The following is a 25,192-nucleotide window of genomic DNA, read 5'->3' as shown; positions in this document are numbered from 1 at the left end:
CCAAGAGCAACCTGTGAGTGTTTGAGTACATGCTTTATCCACTTCAGATGTGGCTTCAACATCCCACTGTTGGCTGTCACTGTATCACCTGGTGCCAGCACACAATCACAGTGCCACCAGCTCTCTTGCACCTGTTCACTCAGACTCTCATGACACTTTTTTTTGGTGACACTCCCTGGATTCATATGAGTGGGAATAGGCTCAGGCATGTCCATCCCTCTGGGAAGGTGAATATAGCCTCAGATAAACATGGTGGATTTCTTTTTGAGGACAGGTAGGAGATAAAGTCTGTAGATTCAAGAAGACTCCTTCAAAAAAAAAAAAAAAGTTTCATCACACTATAGAAGACAGCAGTCTCATGACAGCTTGTTTCATGTGGCATTTGCTAAATAGAAGCCAGCTCTCTCTAAGAATGGGTTTTCCTAAGAAATTCCTACACTAATGTATGCAATCTGCCTGCAGAAGGAGTGTTACACATCCTCTTGGGGCCTCATCCAGCATGGGTGTGAATGTCACAGTTCCCTGGGGCTCATTCGGGCTCATCAGTTCCAGAAGGAAAAGTTCAGGCTTCTGCACGCTCTGCACATCAGCCAGGATATGCTGGCCAAGCCTTCATACACGTATGACGGGGAGCAAAACCACACCAGATACATTTCCTGAGTGTAATTTGTGCCTAAAACGTCAGCAACCCTGCTTCTAAAAATTGCCAGGTTCCTGTTCCTCCAGCCACACATGTGTGATCCAGCTAGACAAGAGGATTTAATGGTACCAGGTGCATAAGCCGTGCTCAGTCCGGCAGGACCAGTTCAGAGCTGGAGGTCCTGGTGTGGTCCTAGTTCTAATGTTTGGGTCTTTGGGTTGCAGGCTGGGAGGATCAAACAGTTTCAAGAGCACAGGCCTATGGCTCTGTTAGCCAGCTCCAAATCTACTGAATGATCCACTGCTTTAGCTGGCAGAGGTGAGTCCCAGCAGGGAACCCTGTGCCTGGGACTGACCACCCAGACAGGATCAGGTGCGATGCAAATGCTGACTGGCATTCGGAGACTCCAGCAGAGTTTCTTTGGTCATTATATGATTTACACATTGGCAAGTGTGAATCTGTCCTGGCTTGTGTGATCTGAGGCGGTTTGTTGTCCCTTGCCATCACAGGAAAGCTGGGCTGGGAGACAGACCAGCTCGGAAGGGGACTTAGAGACAAGAAAGTCTTTGATGAGAGAAAAGAAGCATTCAGATGACACTTTTCTTGGTAATTTTTGCTAATTATAAAGCCATTGACTACTATTCCCAAAGCCTCTCTGCGTGAGGGAGCTTAATCACCGATGACAATTTTTTGGCATTTTTCAAACTTGTCACTGACAAGAACAGACAGCAGACACTCCACCCAATGGCAACATCTGCCTTGACAAAATGAAGCCTCCATGTTACTCTCAGCTCCAACGTTCACTCTGTCAAATTCTCTGTTTGCCCCACTAGTCACACCATGATGTTAACTTGATATAGCTATGGATGTCTCAGTTGTTTACAGAGCATCCTTCTCACAAACAATACAAACATCATCTCCTTCCAAAAGTCTCTTTGTGGGCCGCAGTGTCCAGGACAGCAACGGACAAGAACCCACAGGGGGCTATGTTAGATTGATTGGAGAGCTGAATTTATAAACTCCTTGTTTTTTCTTATAGAACCTCCCAAACACCTTTGATGCTGCTGGTTTGGATCTGGGGACTCTGCAGACAATTTTCAGTCCCAAGGTAAAAACCAGGCAAGAAATAGTAATGTTGAGAGGGAAAAAGAAGGAACTGCTTGCCCAGGCATTGGGCCATGGGAACTTGGGGCGAGCTGTGCCTCACCTAGCCAGACCTAGGCCCAGTTTAAAGCTTCACCTAAGTGTCACAGCAAGCCAGCTCTTCTAGCCAGACGTGGGAGCAGTCTCAGTTGTGAGCCAAGTCTACTGCACTGAACATCCAAAGGTGCTGGCTAAGCCCCTTCCCTCTCCAGACATAATCCTAATTGCTGATGTTTGGCAGCCACTCCGTCATGAGCAATAAGGGAAATTCATATTTTGTGTTTTAAATGTGTTTATTAGCCAAGAAGTTATCACCTGAAAGTGGACGCTTGGGCATGTCCAGAAACCTCTTTCCCTAAGGTTCCCACCAACAATGTAGGCACTGTAACTTCACATGGCAGATCGGTACCAGCTTCACGGCTGCTAAAGCTGTGCAGGAGCCTAACGAAATCCAAGGGCCTTTTTTTATACGTCACAGAGTCACTTTTTGAATGACTAACTCAGAAATAAAGTTTTTTGAAAATCTTTATGGTCACTGGAGGAAATCTGTGAGTTGCAATGTGTGGCTATTTGATGATGGAGAGCACGTAAAACATTCTCTTGGGACAAAGCTGCCACGCCGGCTCTTTATGCCTGTGACCTAGCACACATTCACACTCCGGTCTCATAGCGTGAATATCCCACTCATCTGGCTTCTCCACACCCCCAGTTAATTACAACTCTGCATTTCCTTAAAGAATCCCAGGTGCAAACACACAGATTAGAGGCGGTTACAGGAATAGGTTTGTTGGCTTGCAGAGCTAAAAGGTTATTGTTGTTTCCACAGGGGCTTTATACAGTGCGTGTGTGTATACATATATTTATATTTCAATTATATTTATGTTATTATTTCAATTACAACCATCCATCTCTTCATAATGCCTGATTTCATTCTGCACTGGGTTAAGCCCTGGTTGAATGCCAGCTCTGACATGGCATGAATGAGTCCTCACAGCGTGGGGAACCTTTCATCATGAAGGTCTTGAAATAAATGTCACCACCACTCTCATCTCTTTCTCTGAAACCCTCTTTTGCCCATCCCTCCTTCCTGCTCACTGAGGACACTATGGCAGTGTATTGACTTGTGAAGAAAGAGGCTCTTCTTAGGTGCCATACGTGCCCCTTCAGCTGGAGGGAGGTTGGGAGCTAATGGACAGTTTGTGTTCATCTGTCCCTTGAGATGCTGTGACAAGGGTCTTGTCTTCCCTGCCCAAATAAAAGTAACTGAAACCCATTATGCTCTTCATCTCAGTTGCTGAATTGAAGAGAAGACATTATGTTTTTTTTTGCAAGGCAAATTTACTTGAGCCAGCCCTTGGCACCATTCACATGTCCCGTTTCCCCAGGATAAACACATGCTTTTATTGTTAGAAAAGGCAAGATCAGTGACTGTGAGGATCATACCTGACCCCTCAAGAGTGCAACCAAAGTGAAACCTCAGTAAAATACCTATTTCATTTAAAAACAAAACCAGCCATCAGCTTAGCCAACTGCAAACTTTTGAGGCGTCTTGAAGACTACACGTGAAACCATCAGATCAGACCATTTTTGAGATCCAGCACAAGAGTTTGGAAAGAAATATGTCTCAGCTTTTCTTGTGGCCTCTACTATCAACACTGCTTTGCAGATATAGTTGGATTTTATATGTGTCCAAAAAGATCACTACAGCCTACTGACAAGAGTCATGAAGCTGAATGTTTCTGGGGAGGGCTGAGCTGGGATAAGGATGCCACCCTGGCTGAAGAAAGCTGTGGTGGGACTTTCTGAATTCGAATGAGAAGGAGGTCTTGGCGGTCTGCCCCACCAGGTGGGAGGGAAGCACTGTGCACGTGTAGGGAGAGATGTGGAGAAAAGGGGTCTGGCACTGACAGAGGGAGGTAAGGGGCAGAGAGTTTGTTGCATGCTCCTGTCACAGCTGAGCTGAAAACTCCCCCAGTTTCAAAACACTCAGCTCATACATCTATTGTCCTTCCATATGGAGACTCAAGAGTCACTTTGTGCAACTCTCCCACCTCATACATGTAAGCAATGCATCCTCTAGGAGCCCACAGCCCTTTGGGGGGATTTTCCCTGGCACAGAGGACAAGGTGTGCAGAGGACAAGGGTGTCACAGCCTAATCCTGTGCCATCTTATCTTGGGGCATTTTCTATTCTAGACCAATTCTTAGGAGGAAGAGATGCCAGGATGCCCAATTGAGGAGGGTGTGAATCACCACCTGAAAAGCCACATCTGAACAGCAGGATCTGAGGATTCCTATCTTCAGAGCTTTCAGATGCACCCGTGCCAGGAGGAAGAGGGATAGTTCCAAACGAGACAGTTTGAAGTCTGCTCTCTAAGAGTCTAGAGACCATTTTACAGCTTCAGTCATTCTCACATGCTGCAATTATTGCCTTAGTAAATATACCAACAGGGAGACATAAACTGCTTTAAAGCTAAGGAAATTCCTCAAACACCAACAAATGGATGAGCTGCTGTGAGAACTGGTGGAATAAATCCGAGGCTCCTGAGGGCTCAGATGATTCAGGCTTTGCATTCTCATGGTTTTTGATTCCACCAGATTTCCTTGATGCAATTATTTTCTTGCGACTCTGCAGTCTACAAATTCTAAATATAGCCTTGCACATAAAATAATGCCCTCATTCCTGAAACAGTCCATTGCCTAAAATTCTGCCAAACAGATGCTTTTTATATTACATTAGTCATGAGCTGTGGCTGACAAGTTCCTCTTTGTAGACCCCTCCCAGAAATCTTGTGGAAAAGTTCTTTTTTTTTTTTTTTTTTTTTTTTTTTTTTTTTTTTTTTTTTTTTTTTTTTTTTTAAATAATTCCAGCCTAGCTGAGCATATCAGGCAGGAAAATGCTAACATTTTCCAGAAGTGACTGATGTCTCATATTCCCTTTAACAGTTGTTGCTGGTCCTTTAACAGATGAGTGGGAGAGATGCAAGTGACTGAGCCGGAAAGGGGTGTCATTGCTCAACACCTATAAAGACACATAAGGCCAGGCATCGAAAATAGGTTTTACAGTCCAGGAAGGATGATTGGGTGAACCTAGAGACCTTCTATGCTAGTTAGTGACAAGGTGCCCTGCTGGATCTGAGGTTCAGACTCCCACCACCTCATCCTTTACATTTTCACAGCCCAGGTGCTGAGCGAGATGAAGGTTGTAAAACAAAGATCAAAAGAGTTTTTCAGGGCTCCTCCACCCAGAAATGGAAGAGACATTCTGTGCTGAGAGGTGGAAGAACAGGCCCTCTCCCATGCTCAGTGCTGTGGGTGTCTGCTTAGATCAAGCCAGAGAAGCCTTCCTCTTCATCACCTGGCTTCATCCATTCCTGCTCATCAGAACAAGGCAGGAGCCAGAACTCCAGCTATCTCTTCACAGGCTAAAGGAAACAGGCTGAGATGATAAATAGAATAGAATAGAATAGAATAGAATAGAATAGAATAGAATAGAATAGAATAGAACAGAATAGAACAGAATAGAATAGAATAGAATAGAAGTTTCAGCTAGAAGGGACCTACAATGACCATCTAGCCCAACTTTGTTTCTTCTCCGGGGAAGAGCAAGCCCCTGGTCCTTTCCTATTCCCTGAAAGGAAAAACAGCTGCAGCCCTTAGCATGCCATTTCTCATAACCTTGTGCACTATATGGATACCAGAGCCTCTCTGCCTCCCTACCCTTTAGCTCTGACCCAATGCCTTACATCATCTCAAAGCCAAGGTAGTGGGATTTGGAGTCAATCAGAGAGTGACACTGTGGCAATGTGTCCATTGCAAACCCAGTTGGAATTTGGTCTTTGTTCAAGCACCGCTGGGAGGAGGAGAAGGTGCAGGGTGTGGTACCACTGCAATTTTCCTAGAGGCAAAGCCAGTTGAAGTTCACATCCTTCCAGCCTCCAGCTACTCGTTCCTCTCTGCAGTGAGCAGCTGGCCACCCTGCTCCACTGGGCCAGCTCATGTCTAACTGGGTCAGGGATCTGTGTTTAAAAACAGCCCTTGAGAACAAACACAAGCTCCCTTATGGACCTTGATAATTTCACTGATTTTAAGCACAGAGCAGGTGCTCATCAACAGGAGTTTGAGTGAGGACAGGAAAAAGAGGAGGGAGTAGAACCTCTCCTGTCTGGTTTTCCACCAAAGAAACCATACCTGTTTGCCATCAAGACAAAGTAACAGGTAACCTGCCTTTTCTCAGCAAATACACAGGAATCACCAAATCTCAACCCTGCTCCTCTAGCTTGTACCTGAGCTGCCTGCCAGGGTGGTGCAGGTGGTCAAATGAACATGCAAAGGAAGCACTCGCATCCTTCCGTTGGCCGGCTGGGAGTGATGCAGCCCTGGTGTGAGATGATAATTCTGCAGAGGTGGTGGATAGCTGGTGGTATGTGTAGCCCAGAACATGGGGCTAGAGTTGCCATCACTGTGGTTGCTCTCCAGAGACCCAAGAAGTGTATTTTTCATCCTTGTACTCAATAGTGTGTCTATTTTAACCCTGCTCTCCATGGCAACAGAGATGAAGCAATGCTTCATGTACCCCCTTGTTCTTCTTGTGAAGGGTTTGCTCAGATCTGACCACCTGAACTAGCTGGCCACAGCTAAGCCAAGCCTTTCCCACCCTCTCGATCTCCTGGATGAAATTCTTTCAAGAACAGCTTGTTCCTTTTTGGCTTTGGTATTAGGAATATTAAATCAAACTTGGATACAGCTCTCAAAACCTTCCCCCAAGATGCTTTTTAATTAAAGTAGTGGAAAGAAAAGAGCAGTCTAAATGTTGTAGCATTTTTAATTAGTGAAACTTTATTTTATTTGGTAAAAACCAAGATTACCTCTAAGTCCATTAAAATGAGTCCTTCGTTGAAAGACTTTGTAGTGTGTTTGAAAGGGAGATTTAAAGGATATTAATATGGGCTTAAACACCTTAAACATGCTAAAAAAATTTATATTTTTTAGTGGAAGAACTTAAATAACCTTTTATTCCCACCACACTGAGTGTGTATATTTGTGTGCTGATGCCTTTGAAGTTCACTTGAACAAACTGCCTTCATCCAAACCCATCCATTCATCCATCCCTACCGTCATGGAGAACTTTTGCCCCTTCACGTAATTCCTGAATAAAAATGTGTTTCTGAGACAGGAAATACATGCTCAATTCATAAACACTTCAACTGCAAGTCCTTGCAAGCCCATGAATTATTTATTTTAATGGAGGACTGTCTCCTCAGGGATTTTTAGGAAAGGGATTTTATTGTTTCTATAAAAATTACTTAAGATTTTCAGAATCAGTTACATTTTACAGCTATCAGAGATATGAAAGTATCCAGGTCAATTCCCAGAAGTCCAAGAGTGTGGCAAATGTTCCTTCTTGGACAAACCCTTGAGGGTTTTCTGCTAATGGGACTCAAAGGTCCTGACTTAGCACAACACAGCCTACTCATCTCCTTTCTTCTTTGGGAATCCATCACAGGTTTAAATGAATGATGTCCACAGGCCCTTCATAATATTCTGGCTGAGGAACCCACTCAGAGAAGGCAGAGCTTGTGTTCATGTAGATGTAGCAAAGCTAAAGGAAAGGATCCTCCTGGAAGCACTGCGACTTTTGACATTGTAAAAATTCACCTATCCCTGATCAAAAACATTTGGCCTGATTTTAGGAGTCTTGACCACATAACTCCATTGCCTGTCTTCTCTCAGAGGCCATGCCCATGGCCATAATCCACAGGAGCTTTTTTCAGCTTCAGATCATGTGCAAGCCAAAGCACTTCTCTGCTTTCCAGGCCCAGCAGTACAAACTAAACCAAGCCAGGGTTAATAATCCATCCAACCAAGAGCTCCACTGGATAAAGTGAACAGCAGTGGAGGGGTCCTGGGGCACATCTCTCAGCATGATACAGCTCTCTCCCTGCAGCCCTCAAGCAAAAAAATAACCCTTCCCTCCACCCTTCAAAAGAACTATTCCTTGTGACAGTGAAAAAGCGCTGATTACTATTAAAAACCCAAACCCTGCAGGAAAGCAGGGAGGGGGAGTTTATGGCCATTGACCTTTTAACTCAGGTAGGTTTATAAAGAGCTGTCTTTCTGTTGCACCACTGGGATTGTACAAGTTTCTTGGCCATGAATGGGAGCTTTGTAGGATTCTACTGTGTGGTCATTCACAGGCAATCTGTTGGTCTTTTTAGAGATGTTTAATAAAGAAAGAAAACCTATCTGAAATACAGGAGGAGGGGGGTAAGCTGAGTATCAGCTAGCGGCCCAATCAATGAGTGAATGTGTTTGGGTCTCCTCCCGGAAGAGAAAGCTTGTTTTAGGAATTTAGCCTGGCACTCACAGGGTTCTGTTTGTATAGCCCTTTCATTTTAAAAAATGCATGCAGTCAATTAAGAAGAGATGGCTTGGAGCAGGCATGGGGAGAAGAGACAGGGAGGGAAGGAGAAGGGGAACCAAGCAGGAAAAAAAGAATTGAGAAGAGGGCAACAGTAAGGATGAAGCCTTAACCAACAGTATCTTCCCATTCTTTTGTCACCTCACAATTCTCCAGCTGATGGAAAGTTGCTCGCTGGGATGGAGCAGTATCCCCTGAGATTAGGAGAACACTGGTCAATGTGTGGTGGTGCTTGATTCTTCCTCTGCTTCTCCCCTCCTCTCCCAGATGGCTCTGCTAGATGTTTTCTCTTATCTGCTCATTTGCTAGGGGCCACGAGCAGTCACTGGAAACCAGTGCTGGTCCCCCTGATGATGGTGTGCCAAGGTAACAGCAGCTTAGACTGACAATCCAGGCACCAAAACTCCATCAACCAACGTGCTTCATCAGGAATGGCTTAATCTGGAATAAAAATCTGTGTGTGTGTGTGTGTGTGTGTGTGTGTGTGTGTGTGTGTGTTGTTGATTGTTTAAGAGCAAAATACAGTGGGGTACTGGGCAGAACTGGGATGACTGGACTCCACCATGCTGTACTTACAGGGAATGAATACCTTCCAAGCTTGCAGATGGATCCATAAGGCATTTCCAGAGGAGCGCAAGCATGTCCTGGTTGGAACTGATTTGTGAGATGTTTGTCCACAAGGCAAGAACTTTCTTGGCCTTCCAGGGAGTGTGGAGGACACCTTCACCTGCTGCTCCCACTGGATGCCAGGCTGTTTCCACCCATCCAAGGACTGGGCTGCCCACCATGCCAGCAGACAGGGCAGTCCAAAGAGCATCTGCCAGGATGGACAGATGTTGTCACTCTCTCTTGTAAATTCTGTAAGAAGCTGTCAGCATAAGCCAGCTCTGCTGGAAAGACCAGCCACACCACGACAGGCTGCCTTTCGGCTGACAGGGAAGATGGGGTCTCTGGCAGCCTGTGGTCACCAAATTGTCCCCCTGGCACCTTAATGGAAGAAGGGCACTAACTCTGCATTAACAGCCTCCAATAAACCTGCCTCCCCAGTCTAGCCAGCAGCTCTGCTTGGACACTGTTCTTTCCCTTTCAAGTTGTTGCTATGAAACAATAAAACAACTACCCCCATTTTTCAATGGCGAGGGAAAAGTGCTCTCATACAGCTTGATAAACCACGCTGAGCTCCTTTCATGACAAAGGCAATGAAAGTGCCAGGCACAACCATTAGTTAAACTCATTTTCTCCAAGTGCATGTGCTTTTAGATATGTCTAATATGTATATATGAATCTTTACCTAACTCATCAAAATGTTGGTCTGTGTAATTTTCCCCTTGCTACATGCAGATTGTTAAATTCTCTGCATCACGCTGTAGTGATGAAAAAAGGCGCTCAACTGTGCTTTCCTGTCTCTGCTGGTAGCCCTTGCTATCTATAATCTATCTTCGCCTTTACTCCTCAAGAAAAATAGAGAGTTAATCTGTGAATAGTTACTAAGAACATTTAAGGATAAAATAAGTATATAGCCTGGGGTTAAGAAATGTTCACTGTTCTTCACTGGGGCTCTCAAAGAGCTTAAAGAAAATACCTCCCACCAGCTGGTCTACAAAATGTGTGACTTGTACATCTGTAAACCTGAAAAGTCAACAACCATATATGATGTTAAGTTCTGCCAGTCAGAACCCACAAGTCATATACAGAGACCTTTGCTCTGTCCTTGCTAAATTGAGGACTGGATTTTAGTTATGACTGGCCAGAGGAAAAAAATTGCCTTGCAGAGGAAAATTTCCATTAGCATAAAGCCAAAAGCATCAGCCCATGAACCAGCTGGACATGCCTTAACTCCAGGGCACTTCAGGGGCAAGAAGGAGGGGACATAGGGGTGTCCCAGCACAAATGAAGAAAGGTCCTAAATTAGACCAGCCCCTGAGCTGGCCAACAAGTGGTGGAGGGCCTGGGCTGAAGATAAGTACTTGTGAGATCTCTGTACCCACAGCACTGAGAATGTGATGTCTGCTTTGAGAAAGCGATTGCTTTGCATCCCTGGGGAGATCTGAGAAGGAGCAGAGAGGAGATGAAGTCACATCCTGTGGGTTCTGCTGCACCTCTAGGGCTGGGGCTGTGTAGCCCTCCTGAAATGCTTGATTACTAGATATACATTGGGGAAATGCTGTTGTCCCTTTTTTAGGGTTTCTGAGGAGCTGAACTGGAGGCCAAAGCAAACCAAGGTGTGCTATCAATGGCTCCATTGAGTGCTGGGATAGGCACAGAGCAGAGCTGCAGGGCACTGACACTGAAACTGGGGGGGGATCCATGGGATAACAAAGTACTGGGAACGGTGGGGGAAGGATGGAGAGGTTACCACTGAAAGTGTGGAAATTGCACAGATTTGGATTTTCCACTCAGAAGTTCTTATAAGGTGTGAACTTTGGCAGAGCTTCGTGGCTCCCGTGGTAACCCATGGAGGAGGGAGCCAGGATGTCTGGGAAGAAAGATGGCAGTGGTGTGTTTTAGAGTTTGGGTAGCTGTCCCCTCGTTCACGAACTGGGAATCTGTGTCATGACACAAGACCCAAGGAAACACCACAGACCCTGCCAAAATCACCTGTCCTCAGGGCACAGGGGACAAGGCTCTGCAAGGCTCTGCCCTGGGTGCAATGCTGCCTTCAATATCACCTTTTAACCCTTTTCACAGAGTTCACCAGGAAAAACACCTCTGTGACCAGCCAACAGCTTCTGACAACTGCACACACACACACACACACACACACACACAGAGGTTATCACTCCTCTTCTGGCTGCCTGGCCTGGGACAGATGGGTAGCAAAGCAGCAGGAAAATAGCAGAGGTAGGTGCTTTAGGATATCAAAACCCAACTCCTCTCCTGCTTACATAATGGCTCTGAAACATTTGTCCACCAAATACTCATCTAAATATCCCACTCTCAGGCCTCCGGCTTTCTGCACAGGATTGTGCAGAAGTCTTTCCTCCAGACAAGACCTCTGCCCCAGATGAAGGGAAGGTAGAGAGAAGTGCAAAAGAGGTGTGCAAAACAAGGCTCTTCTGGGTCCATGTGCCTGGCTGCAAGGATGACAATAAAAGCAACAGGGATCTCTGTAGGAAGGGAGCTCAGCAGGATCATCCCTTCTGCAGACATAGGCTACAGGCACCAGGCAGTCACATCTCTGCTATGAGAACTGAACAAATACTTGAAATCTTGGTCTCAGAGAACTGCATTTTCTCTGCTTCTCGCCACAGTAAAACAGGGACAGAAGAAGATTGTTTCTGACCTTGGGCAGGAAGAACAGGTTGGCCAGGACACCAGCACAGATGCTGCATTAGTGTTTCATCACAGAACAACTGCTGGATGTGTTGTCCAGTGTCTGCTACTCAGGAGAAGTGCAATACACTGCAAAGAAAGCTCAGGGCCCTCTCCTTCAGCAGTTTCTGGACTTTATGTCTTTATAAAGCACAGTCACACACAGCTTGTTTCTGAACAGCCAGAGAGGGTGTTGCTACAGTCAGCGTGAATGGGTAAGGTGTGGGCTCAAGGGACTGTGCCCAGGGAAAGCCATGGATACCCCTGTTTCTCCAGCCCTGACATGATGGGACAGATCTGGAAACAGAAGCATCCTCTCCATGTGTGCTGAGGCTTGCTCATGCTACTTGAAGAGCAATCCTTCAGGGCCCTCTTCCTGCTGTCCCATGAGCGGTGACACTGAGGGAGAGGTGAGGGGAGTCTGTGGTGTGCACACAAGCTCGGGCTGGCCTGGGGAAGGACAGAGGGGCTTGCATTGCTGGGGCACACACAGCGTGCTTTGGTGCTGTGTTCAACCTGGGCTACAGCTCACCCCAGAGCTTGTCCAGCTCAGCAAAAGCTGAAAAGAGCCATGGGATGACAGAAGGAGCTCTCAACTCTTCCTCTGACTACGGCTTTTGTGAGTCAGGCTGTGTTTGCATAAACTGGACCTGGTTGCTAGCTGCAGGTTTTCCTGCCCATTACCACCACCCCTTTTAAGGCTTTAGCTGTGCCATAGTAGTAATTATTATGGAGACTCCATCACTGCCTCACTGTGGGCACATTCTGGATGGAATGTGTGTGATAACACTAGGGAGTAAGATTATTTGGGCAATTTTTCTCCTTTTGACAGCACTTGAACTACAAGAGATTCCAGTAAGAGAAATTACTGGCAGAATGGACATGGAAAGAGTGATTTTTTTTTAAGCAAATATTGGAGAGCCTGCTTGAAGTGAGGGATTGAGAAAGAAATTTGACCTGTGTCCCATCAGAGCAAACAATGCAGATTTGTCACCACAGAGGTCCTACAGTCTGAAACCTGGGGAGGGAAGGAGTTCAGCAACTCATTTCAAATAAACACACGCTTTGCAGAAGTGCTTTCTTCTCAAGCCATGAACAAGGGATAAGGCAAAAGACTTTAGCACCCATTGGCTGGTAGGTTTCTCCCCATTTCTTTTGAGTGAGGGGAAAATACAGGCCACTATGCCTTATCCAAACTGTGGGTGTGCCTGGCTGTTCTGCCCTTACTCATAGCCTGACTCATCCCCCAAGATCTTGTTGAGTGACTGGTGGAAAGTGGCCCCCTTGCAGCCTCCATGGCAGACCCAGGGGTTACAGGAGCCTTTGGGTAAGCCCACAGCAGGGACTTTATGGAAGAATCTTTGATCTTCAAAACCTGCTGTCATCTCGAGATGGAAAGTCTTGTTTCACTTTGCTTTATTCACATCTTTTCTTTTCCCACACAGTGGAGATCAGAAGATAACCTCACCATCAGAGCTGCAAGACTTGCTTTAGGGTGATGTGTTGACATTTCTGTAGCAGATTCAGATTTTCAAAGTCTATTGCTCTTCCTTTACAGCTCAAATTCACCTGCCCGAGCTTCCCTGGGGCAAACAACTGTCTCTGCAGAGCCTGGAGGCACAGTCTGGCACCTCATCCACTTACAGTAGGGAAGCACAACTGCCAGAGGAATGAGCGCTGGGAAAGGCGGGACTGTCTTGGAGGAAAAATAAAAGCAATGTTGGACATTTATGGCTTTTGGAAAAGAAATGTCAGAGCAACAAAAGAAAATCCAGATGTGCTGCTCTCACATGGTAACAGGCTAATTGGAGACAGCCCCACCTGATTTCTAGCAGCTTAGCATTTCTCTTGCAGTTTATTGACTGGGGATTTTCTCATCATTGGCGCATCTTTAGGAGAAAATACTATTCCTGCTTGGCATTTGGTTTTCTTTCAGAAATGCTGTTCTTATTACTATTCCTTCAGCAAGTTTTCCTAATAAGAAACCGGAGACCTTCAAGCACAGCTGGAGTTTTGCCACGGGCTTCTGCAGGGACACAATCTTGGCGTACGCCACAGGGCGGAGAACAAGGCTGAGGGCAATGGCAGCCACATGTTTCTCTCTGCAGGTGCCCTCCTACACTGCAGCAGCTGTGATTACAGCAGTGCAGAATCGCTGTCACATTTACATCGGTGCATTTGCGTCTGTCACAAGAGGGCTGGAGGGGCACTGGACCTCGAAGTCAGGCAATAGGATGTAGGATTAATCCAAAACTGTCTCTTGGTAAAGGGCAGCAAATAAAGAGAAGCCACTCCGGGATGGGGAGCTCACCAAACAGGCAGGTGCACCTTTCTCTGCTTGTGCATTTCCTAAGAGAAACCTTTGGATTCCCAGTCTGTTTTAATGAGGCAGGTCCAGAGAGGTTTCTGTAAGTGCCTAACAGCCAGTACATTTTGCAGTTGTCTGCCCCAGTGGGGATCCAGTTTCTTCCCATTTAAACTCAGACACCCACACCTGGTAAGTCAAGGGATGCTGAGCTACAACTGCTGCTTTTGGAAAAGAAATGTCAGAGCAATGTCAGCTGGCAAAAAAAAAAGCATTCCCATCTGTGTTCCTGCTGCCCCTTGGGCTTTTACATCAGGGAGAGCTTAGCCCCATGGAGACAGCAAACTTGCTGCTGAGCTGGGCCAGAGGAAGGCACATGCATAACCCATGATCCCTCACACCGCTTTTTCTCCCTAAGAATAAACCAGCCCAGCTTCGTGGCTGGCCCCTATGCAGTGCTGAGGAAAGCTCATTTCCAGCAGGACAAACCCGGAGTGAAGTGACTTTCAGCATGCCCCGCACAAGCTGAGGAAATGGAATTAATTTCAGACATTTCTGGAATTTGAACTATTTCATCAAGGAGCTGTGCCCTGCCACAGGTGCTCAGGTGCTAAGGGCTGGCAGGAAACAAGCTTATATCCCAGCCCAGAGAGAAACAGAGGAGGAAAGGCCAAGGGCAGGCTGGTACCATCTCAGGGCCATCTGCAGCCTCCTTTCCATCCCATTGCCACACTGCCAGCACCTCAGGGCTTCTGCTGGGTTCCTCCAAAACACTGAAGGGGAACCAAAGGCGATGGACAGTCTTTGTCACTGGCTGATAACACATCCTTTCTCAGAGGCCTCCCCACTGTCAAGCTTTAAATCTTGCTCTTGGGGCCATCTGAGCCCCAAGAAGATGTTGGTTGGAAGAGCCCCCTGCCAGGCTGTCCCGGGGACAGAGCTGCCTGTGTGTGACAGCAGACACGTTAGCTTGGTGGCCCATCACAGGAGACATTTCTCTAAGGGGTGGAACAGGCAAAAAAATAGATCAGTCCCCTTCGAGATTTTCAGTGGTATAATGAAAGTCCCTGCATCCTGTATGCCAGGGAGGCCTGGGGGAGGGGGAAGAGAGGATGAAAGAGAATTAAATTGGCTTCTCAGGAGTGAGAGAGCACTTGATCTTCTCTAGCCCATTTAGTGCAGATGCTGTTGAAGCCTTCCTGCCATGACAGCCAGCAGAGCTCACCCACATTGTCTTTTAGAGACTGGGTGCAGTCCCAGGGGAGGGCTGTGCTGGTGGAGAGGAGCAAGGCAGGAGGGGAAGGCTGTGTGCTGGCTTGAGAAACAGCCACTAGTTTACAGATGCAGGATGAAACCAGTGTGTCCAGGAGCACAGGGATAGCGTGTACCCCACCTTGGGAGGAAACACAGTGTTTAATTTAGCATTTGTGTTCTTCTGTGCCAGGTTCACCCATCTGTGGGTGAGATCAGCTGCAAGGTGGGTTAGATTGCTGGGGAGAGCATGAGGCTGGGAATTGAAAGCATCTGAAAGTCACCTTTGCAAGTGCTCACCAATGATGCCAGAAGGGAAACAAAGCTTAGAAGGCTGGGTCAGGGTACCTCCCAAATCCAAGCAGAGGGAAGAAACAGGCAGACTTTTGCATTCCATTGCCAGGGGACAGGCAGTGCTCTGGGCAATGCCAGTAGGGATGAGGGATGGGCTACAACTGCTGACACATCTTCAGCTGTGTCCCTATCCCACAGAGGAAGAGGGACCCCCCGTTCACCCCTGCTGGGCTTGCTGACCCCATCTGCACTGCATCCTCCACTTAGACTGCTTGCCTCATCCTGTAAATATTTAGGATGTTTTGGCACCCATCAGTGCAGAGACATAAGAGCAGGTGGAAGAGGTGTCATGCAAACCTCAGCCATGAACACAGTTCTCCTGATCCTTGCTATTCCCTTGATCTGTGGTTATCCTGCTCATGGCAGCTGTGCCCCCCATGTGCCTCTGGGCATCTCTAGCTCTCAGCTAGAGCTGTACACATACTATCACCAGTGCTTCTATAACACAGCTCTCTGCCATGACCATACCCCCAGCAGCTCAGGGGCATCTCTGGGTTGTTTTTCTTCGCTACAGCTGTCCTTCTGGATGCAGCAGTGCAGGACACCTTGGGGTGTGCTGCTTTGGAAAAAAGACAGGCCCAAATCCTGCTGTTGCAGCCAGTGAGTGATAAAAAAACCCATTAAGTAGCTGCAGGACACGTTGACACCCCAGCACAGAGTTTTTGCAGGGTGAAAAAGGGTACAGACTAAGAGCCACATCTGAAAGAAAGAGAAATTCCTTGGGAGTCATGCCTCAGCACATCCCTTAGAAAATGCATTCCCAGCTCAAATCTCACAATTTTTCTAGGGGAAAAAAAATAAAAATCACCAAGTGCTTCTTCTCTGATAAGACTACAGAAGAGTAAATAGCCCAAACTACCTTAGAGTGAGGAAATTTGACCAGCAGGGTAAGAAAAGCAACCCACCCCTCCCCTAGACCCCCCTGGGTCCCACATGTTCACTTAAAATAGCACTAGAGGCAGCTCGTGCTTTCTGCAGGACCTAGGCTACAGGAGGGCAGAGCAGCCCCTACCCAGCACACCCTGAGTGTCGCTGTATAAGAATAGTCTCATCAGGTGCCTCTTATTTTTGTGTAAGGATTTAGGTGAAAGGGGAGGAAAGAGAATTTTTGTTAGGCTGCTGGTGTACAGTCAGCAGCACCTGTAGAGCCAGGGAACATTGTGCTGAAGCGCTGTGGAGACGAGGAGAGTAATAGGAATAACCAAAAATAAAAGTCTTTGGATTATAAGAACTTAAAAGGAAGATATTCTTTAAACAGTTCGTAGCTGCAGCTTGGGGTCAGCAATGTCTTGTACCTGAGGCCGTGTGAACTAACAACATTAATTGAGCCTCCTGGGTATGTAAGCCTCTTATCTACTTATACACAGCGCTTTATCTGAGCTGGGGAAAAAATGAGATTATTAGCTACTTTTAATGAACAGCAGTAGGATGTGCGTGTTCACTACTCTTTGCTGGAAGATGCTCCCCTCTCCCTCTGTTTCTCTTTATAACTGTTAGCTTTTTTAGGATATGAGCCAAGATTTCAGAAGGGATGTAGGTGTCATAGGAAGGGAGATGGCTCCTCTTCATCTTTTAGGGGCTGAAGGTGTTCTCAAAGCTTCTGCTTTGCTCCTTAATCCTACAGGTGCTCCTCAGTTTCTCAGATCTGACACCTCAAAGCTGCCCTGTGGGGCTTTCCCTGCCTTGCTTAAATGTTCAGCAAGGTGAACAAGGTGTTCAGGCTCCCTGTTCAGCAAGGCAGCCTTTGAAACCCCTCTCCTCAGCATCTGACCATGCCCATGCTCTGTCTGGGGTGCCCATCCAAAGTGTGGATGGACCACAGCTCCTGGTGGGCACAGAGATCTCAAAGATGGATGGGGAAGGGTGGAGGTGATGTTTTGGGTAATTTAAATGCAACTTGCAGGTTATGGGAGAGTGTCTGTAAGACCCAGTTTTGTACATTGGAGGACAGCAGATTCTAGTCTGGGTTGTGCTTATGGGTTGGGGATGAGGCCTTGGCTGCAGGGGCCTGGCTGGGAGCTACCCACAGTTTTGCTCCATGATTTTTAGAGAACATAGGAAGCAAAACAGCATGAAATCAGCACCACACTGATTCCAGCCCCCAGCCACCCTCTTCCTCTTGCCGCCATCAGAGTGGGGAGACGTGCTGGCTCACCAGCCCTAAGGGCCCTGTGCCTGGAGGAGGAAACTGATATGGAGAGCCTATCTGCAGGAGCAGATTAAACCCCCGGCCTGGAGTTTCCCAAGGCAGTCTGTCGCCAGCAAAGGGCTCGTGGGAGCCGTGCCCTTCCTCCCACCACCAGCCCTGCCTGTCACTCTGCCACCGGCATGCCTCCTGGTGTGATCCCTGATCTGGATGTCATTGTGCTCTGAGGGTGACTTCCACCAGCTTCTGCCTTTTCTTTAATGTCTCTGAGAGCTGTGTTTGCTTTTCAGATTCCCTTTCCTGATTGTTTTGAAAAACCAATGCCCTTTGCCCCTTCTCCCTTTAAAAGCCATGGCTTTTTTTGCTGCCAGTGGCCTGTAAACATCTTTCCTGTTACAAATGTGCCCTTTCAGTTGCTTTCTGTCTCTAAGTGGTGTTGCTTTTCTGTTTCTCTTTGGAAGTTGATTCTTGTTTATTACCCTCTTATCCATAAGCTGCTAATGCTGGCAAGGAGAGATGGGGTAATTTCCCCTCTTCTAAGCTGCACTTCCAACTAAATTACATCTGGGTCCACCACTAACATTAAGGATGCTGTACTTGAGAGAGGAATCAGGTCAGGATGAGGGTTTAAGAGCACTGCAGGGCTTTCTCCTTGCCTTTCTTTTGCATTTGGACCTGGAGGCTAATTGGGAACTTCAGACATGGGGAAACCAGGGTGCTCTGTGGTTTGGCCCAAATGATTTCTAAGCAAGGGCAGGGTGAGATGCAGGACCAGAGCAGGTCCCAAAGCAGGTTTTTATCATTCTCTATCCTCACACCTAGACTGAACCCGAGGAACTGCTCAGTCCCTCTCCCTGCAGGAACCAAACATACCATAAATATGGAGCTAGAGGCAGGGGCAGGCACCTTGCAGCTCTGATTCCTGGCCCTGATCCTGTTCTAAGAGCCTGATTCTTCTCCAAATCCTTCCATCATTTTCAGCTCCATTCTCAGCTTGAGTTTGCAAAGCTGCCACTCCTGCTGCATCCGAGGACTCATCTAACATCCCTCTTTCACATCTCACTTAGTGTCCACCCTTAGGTGCTTCTGCTCATAGGAAGCAGGGGGGGAAACAAACCCCTATAATTTAGGATCTCAAAGTGGTTTGCAAACCTCTCCTCTCCCCACTGCAATGCTGCTTGTTCTGGTGGTGGGAAAACCGAGTCAGGGAGCAGTGTGTCATGGGGTCATGCACTTCCAGCACCAAATGCCTAGGAGCACTGGAGCAGAACCGGTTTGCAGGATCCTGAGTGCACAGCCCACTCTTCCACCCATCTGTTTCAGCCCACTAACCAGCCTCTGCAGTATAAAACAGGCTGCGATTGCCAGTGGTTCCTTTACACCAGAGATGAATAGTGCCAGCCCCTGGGATGGTGATGATCATTCAGGTGGGACACACACACACACACACACACACACACACATAGAGTGGGGGACAGAGCTCTTAAAACTCCGAGGGAGTTGGCATGAGGCAAAGAAATGCAGCAGTGAGAAGGCTCTCTTCCAAACTTATATATATGCTTGAAAAAAAAAAAAAAAGAGAGAGAGAAAAAAACCCCCAAAAGCTGGAGCTAAAAAGGCAGCTTGAAGAACGAAGCTGCTGGAGTTTTCCGAGAAGGCTCCCAAGATGCACAATGGGAACATCTGTACCTCGGCTGGCGCCTTGGAAGGGTCTCAGGCCGCAGAGTGGGGCTGGCGTCAGCCGGCTGCAGCCCTGCCTTGATGCCGCCCTCTCCCCAAGCCCCTGCCCCGGCACGGCTCCTCCCGCTGGCCTCGCACAGAGCCGTAAATCCCCCTTCCCACCTCTCCTCCTCTGCCACAGGCTCTGCGGGTTTCGAGCAGCCGAGTATCCCGCAGCAGGAGCAGGGGAGAAGGGAGGTTTGGCCCTGGGAACAACTGTCCTCTGTGCTGCCCGTGAAAGGCAGTTTCATAAGGCTTCTTCTCAAAAACGTCCCGTTATCGGGACCTGCCGAGGGGGTCAGCCCCGCTCCCGGGGACGGAGGGACAGGCCAAATTGGTGCACACACACACAGTGTCTCGGCTTTGGCACTGGTGCTCTCCAGCCTTGGGGGACGAAGGCAGGCAGGATTGATCCTGATCATGTGTTGCAAGGCTTTCAGGGGGCTGGGGGATGCATTCAGTCCCCCTGCCTTCAAACCTTGTGCCCACTCCTGGCAAGGGAGTGGGGTATGAGCCCAGAACCCTTGGTGGAGCTTCACATAACCCCGTGGGCCCCCACTGCAGCAATTCCCATGAACAGAGCTGTTAGGAGGTGAAATGGGTCCCCTGGGGGAGGCAGTGATGGCCTGAGACAGTTAAAGGCAAGTCCAAGGGGGAAAAATCCTTCCCCTTAAACTCCCTTCAGGTGCTCCATCTTTCTCTCTCCCCACATCTACTGCCCCTGTTCCCTCCTGGGGGTCTCAGTGCTTGCCTGGTGCTAACAAAGATTCGAGAGGAGACAGAGACTGTCTCTGCCAAGTGTTTCCCACCACCCAGAACTTGGTTTCTGATGCAAATTTTCTCTCCTGAACTACAAGTAAACATGGGAAACACATCCTTGTTCAAAGTAGCATGGGCTACAAAACACTTACCTCTCAAGGGGATATCCTGAGCTCACACAAAGGCAAATTATGGAGATGGAAGGGATGTGTAACTTGACCTGCCACTGGACTTGGGTGTTAGATGTGGGAGTCTATTTGCAGGGTTGGAGGTAGTGGGTTGTCAGGTCCCCAGGCATAAAGGGGGCAGATCTGTCTCAGGCCAGGGCTTCAGAAAATGGGGTTCAGTGGCAAGGAAGGTGCCATTCCTAGAGGTGAGATGAACCTAAATCTGTCCAAGGCAGAAGCATAATTTGATTGCTGGAGAGCAGTCCCCATGGAGGTACCTGGGATTAAATTCCCAGTTTAGTGGGTTTATTTAGTCAGGATTCCCTCCAATGAGGGAGACCTAGAAGATCAAAAGGAGGCTCTGTAGGCAGTTGTGTTCATGTGCTCATTCTTTACATTCATCTCCAAAATGAGAGATGCTAAGGAGGCCTCTGAGTGCCATTTTCCCCTCTTATTATTGCAGTCAATGATGCCAGAGGCCAAGAGGACCATTCCTGCCTCCTGCTGACGTTAGCTCCACAAGACTCATTGGTAAGATGTCTCCCTCCAGGACATTTAGGCTGCTGATGCTGAAGGCAAACATAATTTCTCCCCCATTATTTCCAGCTTGATCTGACAAGTATTAAAAAAAACAAAACACCACAACCGAAACCAAAATGAAAAAAAAAACAAAAAACACACAAAAACCAAACTCTAAAAATGATAATATAAAAATAACAACAAAAATTTGGCACAGTTCCTGGTCTTTGTTGCTCAGCCCCTGATGTCTGGATGGCTCTGCAGGACCCGGAGGAGTGTGAGTCCCTGTGTATGAGGACTACTCAGGGTTTGCCTGGGGCAGGGCAGAGATGAGCAGCACCAAGAAATCAGTTTTGGAGAAACTTTTTCACCCTAAACTGCATATTAATGCCATCTTAAAATGACAACAATCGCCTCTCTGTGTAGCTCTGGCTTTGATCTTTTCCATCATTCTGCTGTTTTAAGAGACCAGAAGATTAAGGGGGACCCCAGCATGTCCCACAGTGCCACCACAGAGTGGCCTTGTATGACTTGGCCCCTGGAAACTGCCACTCATGGCTGGGATCCCCAGCTTATAAAGTCAGGAGTGGTTTCCAATAAAAGGAAAAAGTCTTCATCTTGGCCAGGTGAAGTCTGAATGCAAACAGTGATGTCTCAGGATGGTAAACACATACCAGTGTTGCCCTGCAGCCTCTCTGGCTGCTTCTGCCCTGGGTCTATAGGTGGTCCTGGATTCACAAGACCACAGGATGCCCTGAATCCCTGTCTCATTGCATCCTGCTGCCCATGGCAGGGTTCCTCCCTGACAGAGCGAGCTAATTTTACTTTATGACCCTTGTTTTACATTCCTAAACTGACTATCTTCCTAGTAACACTAATGGATGTTGTCTTGTCTTCCTCCTCTTTCCCCCTGCACGGTGCTGCAAAATTGTACATGTTTTTTGGTGACAGTTGTGGATAGTTAGCTGCTATTTTATTCAAATGCATTCGCCATGGAATTGCCTCTTTGTCCATCTTCTCCTGCTGTTTTAGGGTTGTAAACACCGACGGTTTCAGGTAGACCTGGGATAAGGGAGAGTGACTGTTGCTTGCAGTGCATTACCAGATACCAAAGACGCCAAAACACTGAGCGATGTAAGTGACCTTCCCGCCGCTTTTGTGCTTGTGAGCTGCTGAAAATACATCCCGGGAAATCGGGGCAGAGCCGGGCCTCGTCCCATCCCAGCCTGCGGGGAGATAATTCAGGAACCAGCAGCCCGAGGGCACCATCTAGTGAATAGCCGGGACGGCACAAACCTGAAATGGGCAGAAAGGGAGTGAAAACTGGGAGGGGGGGGAGGTTCCAGGGTGTCAGCTCAGGGGATTGAGGACTCACGTTTTGTGCTTTCCCTCTACTCCACTTAATTTTTAGTTTTCTCCATCAGGTCCCCCCAAAGAAGAGCCTTTGCCCCACTCCATCCTTCGTGGCAGGGATATTGGCCTGGAGCATACCACACTTGCTGCTCTGCCTGGCTAGTGGCATTGGAAAGATGATGGCATTATGTTTTCTCTTTTGAGAAAAAAAAAAAAAAATAAAGGGTTATTTCTAATCCTTTGTGAGGGGACCCAGGTGTGCAGGAGCGGAGTGATGGAGGCAGCTCTGTTGTGGGGCAGGTCTGAGCTGGAAGCACAGGCTGTGCTTTCAGCTGAGACGAAGCCTCCCTTTAAATGGAAAATTAAAAAAACACCATAGATGCTCTAACATGTCCCCATCGCCCCCAAGGTGAGCTGGCAGGGGAAAAGCAGGCTGAAAGACCACAGGTTTGGTGCAGAGCTTAAAGCTCCCTGAGACGATGCAGCAACTGGGGATAAAGGAAACACCTCACCACACTGCTGCTGCTGCTTCCAGTGCTGGTGTGCTGAGCTGGGTCCTCTCTCCATGTTGCCATACTGGGAATTGAACACCTTGCCAGGAGAAAGCTGTCCTGAAGCACTCCTAATCTAAAGGTGGCACCTTCAGCACTTCATGACCTATTGACATCCAGCCCCCCCCATGTTTATCCCTGGGAGTTTCTTTGTGTTTTGCCTGCAGAAAACCCTACCCATGCACCCAAAGCATCCATGGAGCAGGGACTGAGGGGTACAGGGGTACTTGGGTCAGGCCACCCCGCCTGTCCATCCTTTGCAGCCCCCTTTGGGACCAGCTGCCTAGGGAGGATGGAGCTGCCGGGAATTGTGCCTTTTCCTCTCCTATGCACACAGTCACGACGGTTAGTTAAGTGGCTTGTTTTTCATTAGGAAAAGACTGTTGCTAGGCCACCCCGTTCCCCGGCGTTGGTCGGGAAGGGGTTTTGCAGCCAATCCGGGAGGCTGTGCTGGGGTTTGCACACGCACACATCACGCACACCCCTCCTGCAGCCCAGGTGCTAAGCGGCTGTCAGATGTGCCTATTCATTTCCACATCACACCTATCTGCTTCTTCCGGCCAAGCGGCTTATTAAAGCTCCTGAGATTTTAATTTAGAGTTGGTCGAGAGTTTTCTCCCTTCTAATTTACACTCAGGGGGTAGAGAGGGGTGATGGTGGGTGGGGGTAGTGATGGGGCGGGGATACAAGGGGGCCGGGTCCTCCCTCCGCTGTGGTCTCCGGTGAATGCCCGACCGAAGCCTCTGCTTTCTGACTGCAAACAGGGTGAATTGTTCCTCTGTGTCCCCCCAGTGAGGGGACAGACAGCCTCAGGCTGGGGGCTTGCTCCAGGCGTTATTGGGTATTGCTCCTCCCCAAGACGCTCATGTTGTGATTTTCAGGGTTATCCTGTATAGCCAGGTGTTGGTTGGTTCCCTCCAACTCGGGATATTACATGATGTTGCGATTTGGAGTTTATGTGGCATTTTGACCACACGTACCACGATAAGCAGAGCCAGCAGCAAAGCTAACCAGGTATTTGATCAGGGGATGCTGCTCCCAGCCATGGTCCCCATGCAAACAGCCCCTGGCAGCTGGGAGAGGTGCTGAACCATGGTCAGGCATTAGCGATGCAGGGTGACCTCTGATCAGACAGATCCCTGACACAGGGACTCCCAGTACAGCTGCTATTCTGCTATGGTGCTATTCCAAGGACCCTGTGGGTGTCCAACACACACCCAACAGAGCTCTGGTGCATGGACAAGGCAGGGTGTGAGCAGAGCCCAGGATGTGAGCAGGATGGAGCCTTTCACAGCTGCAAAGCTCTCACCATGCAGGATAGGAATAGACACCAGAACATGCAGAAAAACCAAGCAATGCACATGAAACTCAGTTTCTTAGTGTTCCCCATGAAAACCCCCATGCAGTAGGAGGGAAGCTCAATAGAAGCAACAGAAAGAATTGGATTGTGTCTGCTGCTCAAGGAGAAGCTGTTGCTAGACAGAAGTAAAAGCCGTCACCATCAGCTCCCATTGGCTCAGCCCCACTCCAATGACGGGCTTATCGGTTACCTGCACTCGCAGCTGGCTGGAAAAAACCTCATTTGACAACGTTTTCCCTCTGATAAAAAAGCCCAGTGCTGGATTCATGGGTTTGGGTTAATCATTGTTCAGAGTTGTTGAGATAATGGCTGAGTTTTCTGCAGATTCTTCAATTATCACAAAATTTAGCGTAAATTGCGAGACAGCCCCAACTCTCCTTCACCCGCCTAAAGATGCTCAGCCTCCTGACATGAGCACCAGCGGGGCCACTTGTGGGATGAGCCGGAGCGTGTGAGGAGCCCAAGTGTGTTCAGCCATGGCAACTCCGAGCTGGCATGTTAGTGAATATTCACAAACACCTGTGAAAATCCTGATTAGCTCTCAGGGGGTGAAAATGGGCCGCATGTCACCATTTAGATTATTCAGAGCAAACATCGTTGTCAGGGAGCAGATTGCCACCACCCCTAATCATCCATGTGGGGTTTGCTCAGCAGCAGTTTTTGGGGGGCTGGGGAGCTGCAGCTCAATGTTGGGGTTTTCCAAGCCCTTCAAATCTGATGCAAATAGGGATTAACCTCCAAATTTGTTTCTCACCCTCCCTGAGTGCTGGAGATTGTGGCAAAGCTCGCAGGGCATGTCAGCACCAAAGAGCAGCTGGTCTTTGCCTGCCTTGCTGCCCCCAGATTTGCTCCCAAAGCAGGGAGGGAATTCAGCAGGAGGGTTAAACAAGTGAAGTGGCAATGGGGACAAGCTCTCGGTGCTTTGTGCCACTGTGCAACCCCAGGGCTGTGCTGTGCTGCTGGGAGGGCAGGCAAGGAAGAACCTGCCCTGGACTACCATAGATGAGTGCTTAGAGAAATCTGTCCCTTGCCTGGAGCCCAAACCAGGCTTACTCTTGAAAGAGGGTCTCACTGAAATGTTTGAATGATCAAGACTTCAGAAGTGGAGGGTTTTTATCTTAATTATGCCTTAGGCTGACAGCAAGGCAGGCTGAGTCACAGGCTGGTAAAGCCTTATAGCCTTACACCTCCTT

This window comes from Empidonax traillii, unplaced genomic scaffold, assembly GCF_003031625.1.
Source record: "Empidonax traillii isolate 1590-97213 ecotype Southwest subspecies unplaced genomic scaffold, ASM303162v1 scaffold158:size1480230, whole genome shotgun sequence".
Lineage (NCBI taxonomy): Eukaryota > Metazoa > Chordata > Aves > Passeriformes > Tyrannidae > Empidonax > Empidonax traillii.
Note: the sequence above shows the minus strand (reverse complement) of the source record.